Here is a 9,766-nt window from a genome sequence, read left to right as displayed (position 1 = left end):
CTTTCTATATTTCTTATTCCCAACAACTATCTATTTTTTGAGGCTAGTTAGAGCTTTTCAATCAAAGTGATAATAATTTTCTATCGTTTAACAAGATATCTGGTGTATTTTGTTTGATAAGCATATCCGTTTAAATTCTGGTATCTACACTTATGTCAATATTTATATGTTTGAAGATCTCTTGTACTGTCTAGTTTCTGATATATTTGATTTTCTTAAAATTGTAAATTCTTGATTGAAGATAATATAGACACCTTGTGATTTCATCGTGCCTTTGCGTATAATAATTCCTTATACTTTCTTAAATCTCCTTTTCAGAAGATATTTTGTTTATAAGGCTTCTTTAGAGGGTGGGCATTTGTCCTCTAACCTAAAGACACATTTTTGTTTTAAATAAAATGCTATTTACCTTCTTCGCTTGGTTTAACTTTTTCGTCTTTTAACTTCCCTGAAAATATAATGACACGAAATATATCATGAATTTATTATTTTAAAAGGTTTTTGGGGCAGCGGTTTTTCCTTTATTTTACAGAATAGACTTTACTGTATCGGATATTCTAATTATAAAAATAAAAATCGGCTTGATCGTTTAAAGTTAAAGCACTAAAAATTCAAAAGATTCTTCATTTTGGAGATGTTTTGTTGATTATCTAGGCACAAAAAATGCATTTAAATTTTTGGTCCGGGTTTTGATGTATTTAAAAGCAACAAATATCTTGATTAGTTTTTGGTCACTATAATTGAAATTTGAATATATTTTAAAATTCATCCTAGACACATAAAAATGAAAAAAATTGATCACAATATATTAAAATTTGAAAAATTGCTTTTTTTTTATTTATGTGGCTATTTTATCAGAGTATAAACAAAATCTTTGCATGCTTAAAGAATTAAATTTTAAAATTTAATGGAATTAACATTAAATGAAGAGTTTTTGCATGTTTATAAAATATTTTTATTACTTACTTGAAAAGATTCTATAAAATATATAGGTTGATCTAAAATAATTTGTGCTAAATACTAGAAATTTCTATAAATTCTACTTTAAAACTCATCAGAAATATCTAAAATTTATTATGATTAACCATAAATATTATACATGCATTTTTATATACTTTGTAGGAGGTCAATGATAGTTGATGTAGCTAATCAAGAATATTGCATAATATTCGTTAACAACCCTCAAGAACACATGTTTGAATTTAAAAAGACACCCTTATTAATTAAAATAAACTTTGACTTTAGATCTATCTTTTAAAGAATTAATTATTTTTTTGGCTTCTTTAAAGAAGTTTTATTTTTTGAATGTTTATTATTTAATGTTATATTCGTGCACGAATGGACCAAATATTATGTATGAATTCTGATAATTATATATATATTTTTTTTTATATTTGGCGCTGCCTGTATTATTTATAAATTAACTACCCAAATAATTTTTCGTATTGTTATTAGATCTAATGAAAATTTATTGTGCCAAAAAATACTATTTATTATTTACTTCTATAAAATTAAGTTTAGGAATATAAGATTCTTAACAATTTACGTTATGTGTGGTGAGTGAAGATTTTTTATGATGAAAAATCAATATTTACCCTATAATATATATGATTTAATATATATCTTGAAAATTATATAGATTTAACTAAATAAAAAATCAAAGGTCAATAAAAAAAATTGTATAGCATAAACATGCTTATATAAAAGATTAAAAATCCTTAAACTTGAATTGATGCATTTTAAAGCATATATTGCCATAAAAATAGTATTAAAATAATTATTTATTTAATAAATCTTTTAAAAAGGTTAATTTTAGAAGAAAAATTTGTTACTTCCTTTTTTTGGTAATATTACACTATCTATTAATTAATCCCTTTAATTAACTTTAAAACATCTTCTCTCGTTTATCGTTCGTGCAATATATATAATCTTCTGATTTAAATCAGAAAATGACTTGATGGTATTGCCTTTTATTTTTTTTATAGTAACCATTGCGGTATCGAAATTTCTGAATAAGAAACAGAAGGCTATCCGATTAAAACTCAAATTCTTATGCATCCGAGTAAAAAATACAGTATTGCATTTTATTTCAGTGTTTTTAAGTTTTTTAAATGCAAAGCTATTTGGTGACACTTTTGATTATTGATCGATCATGTTGAAAATGAAACATAAAATAAAAACCAAAATTTCTCAACACACACACATACTTATTTCTAGCATTGCGTAAAATTATATTGCATTATTTTTGCAAAGACCTCACATTTTTAATTTAAGTGCTACAAATAATTAAGAACTGTCAAAAATTACAACAAATTTACTTTAATAAAAATTTTCTATAGCTTGAATAGCTGTCATTTATGTTCAGAAAATATTTTTTTTTTGAATATATAGAAAGGTTACATCTCATCGTAGCACTGCCGATTAATAACATATATGAATTAATACGATTTTTTATATCATGTAGTAATGTATATGAAGAATCTACATATACATTTAATCCGTTTTTCTAATTCTCTACATTTTATATATAAATTGAATATATGTGGATTTTTGATATATAAATTTTAATAATCTTGTTAGCAAATAAAATAGAAAATTTTATTATTTCTTGCTGTTATTTATATTGGTTTTACTTTAAGTAAACTGCATCAAATTTATATTAATATATGATAATTCAGTTAAAATATAATAATAATCAACTAATATTGTGAAATAGACCGCAAATTTGCTATCATAATATATTCAGATTTGTATTTTATAGTTTATATTATAAAATAGAATATGTAGAAGAAAAAAATGAAAACACCAAGGTAATCACAGAAAGAAAAATAAATTATCTGCGGCATGTAAACTTAAAAAAATATAAAGGATATATCAAAACACCTATGAGAGAAAACCAACTTTTTTAAACATATGAAAGATTTTTAAGTCTATAATATAAAACATTTTAATTTCTATTCGAATTAAAGTATTCAATTGCCAAAGTTATAGTTTTTTGGAATTTATTCGAAACAAAATTTTTTAGATTTTACTATATCTTAGAATTGTATTTGAAATTAATTAAATGATTTTTCGTAATCTTTTTCAGATTTCTTTTATGCACTGTACGTTTAATTGTTGGGCTCGGATATATAAAAAAAATCTTTGTTGGAATTTGCAATTTTTAAAAAAAACTGTATGTTTTTATCATTAAGAAAATCGTATCTTATATGGCTATGCTGTTTGCATTGGTTATGCCATTGTACGCATAATTTATTTTTAACCAAGCGCTGCCTGTATTTTATGCAAAATGCACCCCAAATTCACATGGGTTGGGATTAAAAAAGCTGTCAAAATTTAATTATGAAATTTAACTCGTTAATGAAGGTATTGTGAGATGAAACATAATAAAAATTATAATTATAGTTTTCGTAGCATTGTAAAGCGCATTTAAACTTTACATGATACAAATGGTGTAAATATAGAATAATTTGCCTCATTTTGCGTATATTGGGGTCTATCGACTTTTTTTTCATATGCAACATGGTGTATATAACCATATTTTCTATTTTAAAATACGATTTACAATTTAAAAATAGCAAAAATCTGCTAATTTAAGCTATTGAGAAAAATTTTGCACAAACTCCGATATAAATTAATAAATGGTAATAAATTAACCTTTTAAACGTGAATCCATATTCTTGCAAAGGTTTTAAACCATGTTATTTTGTAAGTTCATCAACAATAATTGTGTAAATAGCCACGGTCTTAAAACAATTTCATTTCAGCACTATTTTTATTTTAATCGGTTTACATAAATTTATTTTCAAAAAAAAAATTTTGCTTCTTTGAATTCCTACATCTTTAAAACATTACCATCATATATAAAACACTGCCTGCATACAAAAACGTGTATTATTCGCCATTAAACACCAAAGAAACAAATTTATATATTTAAATAGCATTTTAAAATATTATATTCGTTCTGATTCTGATTACAGATTATTAAGTCATATAAAATTCTGGTTTTAGTCTAATAAGGCATTTCATTGTATTATTTAGTCATTTCCATTATACCTTTCATCGACTTAGTATTTTTTTTATCTCGTTGTCTTCATAGATCTGAATTATGTTTTTTGATTTCTAACGAATTTATATATAGAAAAATCATTTCAGGGCATTTAAAAAAAAACTTTGATTATTTCTGAAATCGTATTTTAATGAAATAGTTTCTGATATAATATATGACTTCCTTTTCTAATTTATATTGAAAATTGATAATTGTCTTCTTATGCATGTAGCAAAGCTAACTTTCTTCACATGGATATTTTCATCAACCTAAATAATTTCTGATAACATAATTGCATGCGTATTTGATGCATTGATCGAGAGTTTTGTATTTTTAAAAATTGAAATTATCGCACCAATATAAGTTTATATAATATATCATTCCCTCTATTTTGTTTTTTCTTTTTTTATTTTAGAATCCATTCGGAAAATTTTTAGTTTGGAAACTGTCTTTTCTATTTTTTTTAGGCAAGGTCTTATATATAATAAAGAAATATGTAATTTATTCTTTATTAAATAGTGAATTTGATATTAGGTTCTTATTATGTGCATATATAGAGGTTTTTTATGCATGTATTGATATTTTAGCCAAAAAAATCTTTTAAATATACAAGTCACGAATCTGATAGTAATCTACACGAGAATATATAAATTGCATAAACTCTAAAATATATAATTAATTGTAAATTTTCATGATTTTGTTAACAAATTTAATTTAAAATAATATTCGCCATAAATAAAGGTTTAATTAGTTGGAAAATAAAAGCATTTCGGCTAATGAATGTAATTTGCAATATTTTTTTAATTACTTTGAATACGTACTAGATCTGTTATTACGAATATTATTCCCGAACTAATATTGTTTATCGTATACAATGTTTGTGAGCGTAACACCCTGACATAAAGTACAATATGCAATTCCTCTTTTTCTCTGCATGTAAACCCTGGAATAAAAATACAATAATGCATTAGATAAGCGAATCAAGTATTTATATATAAACATTAGGAATCACAAAATAAAAAAATTTATACTGTTTATTATGTAATTTTATGAAGTGAATTATATCGTTTTTTAATGAAAAAAGGAATATTTATAAAGATATATTTACACTTTTTTATATCTAATAGCACGTTAATCTGCTGTTTCAAATAAAAAAGGGGCAAAATTACCAACTTATACCATATGCTTTCTTCTGTTTTTTTATTTTTCGAAATTTCACAATAGCATATGAATATAGCGATACGGATCTGCAGAGTTTTATATTCTGTTACTATGACTTTTTTCTGTAATGAATATCCATAAGTAGTACATTCAATTGTTATATTTCACTGTGTCATACCGTTGTTTTTTCACATGGCACGTGTAGATTTGTTCTAATACTATAAAATATTTAAACTTAATGAAACCTAAAACTTGATTAATATATAAAAGCGTTATTGTTTCTGATTTTATTGCGACAAAGAATGTTTTTGCGATTAAAATTTCTTTTTAAAGGTGGAAAATAATAAAAAAAGTTCTTATATACCTAAGACATATATAAAATGTGTAATTTTTTTTTCATGTGCTTTGTAAGATTTACCTAATAAAAACGTATAAGAAAGAGTTTTCCTTTTAAAATTATTTTATTTCTCAAAATATTCCGAACCAAAATTTTCATATGTTTTTATTCTGGTAATTTCTTACAAGCCTGAACATTTCAATGCATGTATGTCTCCAAATAAATATATTTATGGATAAAAAATAAATACTATGAATCATAAATTTTTAATTTTTTCATTGACTTATTAAGATGTTTTGTTTAAGCTCTTACTTTTACCTATGTTTATATTCTGTAATTTATACAAATTTACTCGTTTAAAAAAAAAATATTTATCAACAGCTTTTTATTTGCTCCCCTCCAAACTAAAAGATTTTACAAATCATAACTTCAATTGTATTTTTATTTGAATTTTTTATAGTTAACGAATGCCATAAATTATTAGATACTTTGTAAAAAAAAATAATTATTTTTATTTTATGTAAAGATGGCTTTTTTTTGTCTATTGTGAATAAATATGCTGAATATGTAGAAATAAAAATATTATACGGCTTAATATATACCTAATACAGTTAAACTTAGTTTATTAGATTATGAGTGAATGTATACACATACTGCTTTTTTAGTCACTAAAAATATTGACGACTTTAATAATATAAGAAGACACTTTTATAGAACCCGTAATTATGACATAAAATTTTCATATAAAAACATCTGAGTACTCTCATCCTTAAATATAACATATGAAAAAACATAAAATATAGGTTTTTTTTTAAATAAACTTGTTTCCCTGGAAGTTGTAAAAAATGACATAAAAGTAAGCTAATAAAATATGGTGAAAGGATTTTGATTTTTTTATTTATAGAACAAAAACTTTAAATTTTCTTTTGCAAGATGAATTATTTTGTAAAAAGAAATTCATCTGTAAAGAAGCTTCATAGTTACCACATTTTAATATAGCAGACGTTATTTACAATTGCATAACGACATATAACAAAGTTTGATTCCCTCATAAATTTATCCACTAAATGCAAACACAAATGATATCTTCCCCACAATCATAATCGCTTAATAACAGAGAATTTTAAGGTAATAGAAAAGTATCAGTGAGTTTTTAGAAGATTTTAAAATTATTTGCCGTCATTTTGAGCTTAATGTTAGTTTAGAATTAGCCAAACTACATTTGATACTTTTTCATGGATTTGTTTTTCTATGCTATTATCTAAAAATATAGTTTTAAATTTATAGAATTTGCTGCCATAGATCTACTCTTTATGGATTATGTAGTCGATGTTATATTTTAATTGATCTTTATTGTTATTCTAGAAAACATGATAGATAATTTGAATAGCTTTATAGAATTTATAATATACGAACAAATTTTCATATTGTCATTTTCTTGTAAACAAAAAATGTAATTTCAATTATTTTAATTACCATGAATCAATTTTATTATATCATACTCCTTAAATTTTCATTTTTAAATATAGTTTTGATCTTATTTTCATGCTACCCAGAAAAATTGTTTAATATGAAGATTTTTTATGTTCTATGATTCAAATTACAAAAGAACATTTTTTTAGGTATTAACAGCTTCATAGTATCTGTGTGATTATATAAAATCAAAATGTTCACGAAATAGAAGAAAACTTTCCTCAAAGAAGATATCTTTACATAGGGGCTAAAACAATACACAAAAAATAAAATTGTGAAAACACAATAGTTGTAATTTTTTGAAGTATAATACATAGAAGCATTTTGTGAATAGTTGTAAAAAAATTATTCGTGCTTTATATTGATATTTTCGTTAAATTTTAAAAAAATAAAAAGTTAACATTTTACATCATCAAAAAGCTACTTGGTGTATCATCATTCCCTCGTTCTGTTTTTTCGGGCCAATATTATTTACCTCAGCTTTTAAGCTAAAATACGAAATATTGTGAAATAAACTCATCTTGAATATATAACTACATATGAATCAAAGGATACGCTAGTCTAGTTTTTTTCGCAACTAATATTCTAAGATTAACAATTTAATTATGTAGAATAGCTCTAGATACTAAAGTAAACGGTTTCGGTATCTCATTGAATGCCTACTAGTAAAACAATACTTGCATCCAGACTAAATATTAAAGAAAGCGCGAAGCTGACCGTTCAAAAACAGATACATTATTATCATTTATTTTAAAATTATTACCTTTTCCCACCTGTACATTGCATCTTATCGTTCGAATTTTAAAAATGAATCCTACCTAGTTTTTAGATAACAGAGGATATTTGTGGAAATTTAAGGTTATAGTATAGAAATGTGTATTTTTTGATAAAGGTAAAGATCAGCAAGGACAGGAATAACAAATTTTTCAATTTTTGAATAGATAAACGCACTATGATAGACTTGTAGGGTGTATTTCAGTGCTTAAAAAGGGTCACACTTAGACTTTATAATATTTGGTTTATTTACATTCCTGCAATTTCAAATATTTTATTCTAATGTACTGTGAATGTGGTCATGTGATGGCGTTTTAAATCATGCAGCGGCGATTTATCATATTTTCGATCTAACAAAGGCGCCTTTACAATGAAATTGTTGGAATTCGAACACTATCCATGGTATTTTTATGGAGAGATGCTCGATGAAGTTTTTGATTGGTTTATTTTGGGCTTTTAAATGAATAAGTTTAGCCATATGTTATTTAATTGGAGTTCGATATAGAAAATCATGTAGCACTTTTTAAACATAGCATGCTCTGTATTTATATAATTCCTTAATAAGATATACAAAGCTTATTGCAAACAATTCGATATAGTGACGATTCCATATTTTTCAAGGATTAAAAAATATGTTTTAACTAAAAATTTCATTTAAAAGTAAGGTGCATCTACCAGAAGATTTGATCTCCCAATATTTTTGTATATATAATCATGAGATGGTAAAAAATCAACCTTGATACTTGTTTTTTTGTATTTCTAAACTTAAAACAATAATTTATAGCCAAGGTTTATATGATGATGTATAATTCACACAAATCAATGATAAATACTATAATATTTAATCGTATATATTTACCATTCTAAAGAAGAGAGTGATATTTCCACAGCTATTATTAAAAAATTCTAGTATAAACCGAAGGAGCTATTTTATCTATAATGAGAATTTTAAATCTTAATACTTAGTATTATATGCAATATATTCATCATAAGAATTGAGGAGAGGAATGACCATCCTCAAAATTTACGATTCAAAGAAAATAAAATATAAGAATATATAGATATGGAAATTGATCCCACGTATGATTAATACTTACGTAATGCAGCATAATTAAAGTTGTATATAAAAATTTCTGCGATCACAATTTAAGTATTTATAATAATTATTTGAGATCAATCATATATGCACTAAATCAAATTACAATTACTATGTAAATTCGTGAGCTCGGTATGGAAATATGCAACACATAGTTACATCAATTATATTTATGGCTTATTCAGGTTTTTAACTGTTTCTTGTATTTCAAAGAGGACTTTAGATTGCTCTATAGAACAGATTGGTTTTATCTTTCTTTCCACCTCATCATGGTTACAATTTTTTTCATTCACTTTTTTTTTCGATTGTTGTTTTTGGCGAGCTTCCTTAATCCTATCGTTTGCCCGTAAGTTAATGCTTGTGTAGTTATTTCTAACTGAGATAAGCAACTAATGGTAAATTATATAATCTTCATCCCACAGTATTACGGAAAAGTTTATTCATTGAATGTAAAATTGCTATCAATCGATTAAAAATAAAATTGGCCGTCATCTTCAAAAACATCCATGGAGGGTATTGAACCCACGACCTTCGCTTTAGGAGAGCAACGCTCTGCCACTGAGCTACATGGATTTACGATCAGAAAACAATCTATATTATACATACCTCTTAATTATACAGAAAGAAGGATAGGCATAAATTAATTAATTTTCTATATTTTAAATGCTATGACTTGGAATAGGGTGGTTACAAAATTCCATAAAAAATATGTTAAGTGGTTAAGAATTACAGACGAAGTAGAAGCATACATGCAAGCTCTCACACTCCGAAATTCACTTGTACTCATCTCATTTGAGAGAAGAAGAGCATTGGATGAAGTTATATCTGGGATGGGTGTCAAAAGATGCATTAAGGAGTTGTGTAAAGTTCCCAATGG

The 9,766-nt window shown here is 24.8% G+C and overlaps 1 non-coding gene across 1 annotated transcript; it reads right to left on the bottom strand.

Moving 5' to 3' along the window:
- Positions 1 to 9,390: 9,390 nt before the first annotated feature.
- On the bottom strand, positions 9,391 to 9,462 carry TRNAR-CCU (transfer RNA arginine (anticodon CCU)). The gene has a single exon. It is a non-coding gene; the product is annotated as a tRNA-Arg (tRNA).
- Between the last annotated feature and the right edge of the window lie 304 nt (positions 9,463 to 9,766).

This window comes from Rhyacophila brunnea, unplaced genomic scaffold, assembly GCF_057557595.1.
Source record: "Rhyacophila brunnea isolate RB1 unplaced genomic scaffold, BYU_Rbru_1.0 scaffold_61, whole genome shotgun sequence".
Classification (NCBI taxonomy): domain Eukaryota; kingdom Metazoa; phylum Arthropoda; class Insecta; order Trichoptera; family Rhyacophilidae; genus Rhyacophila; species Rhyacophila brunnea.
The sequence above is the reverse complement of the archived record's forward strand: the minus strand, read 5'-3'. Positions and strand labels throughout refer to the sequence as shown.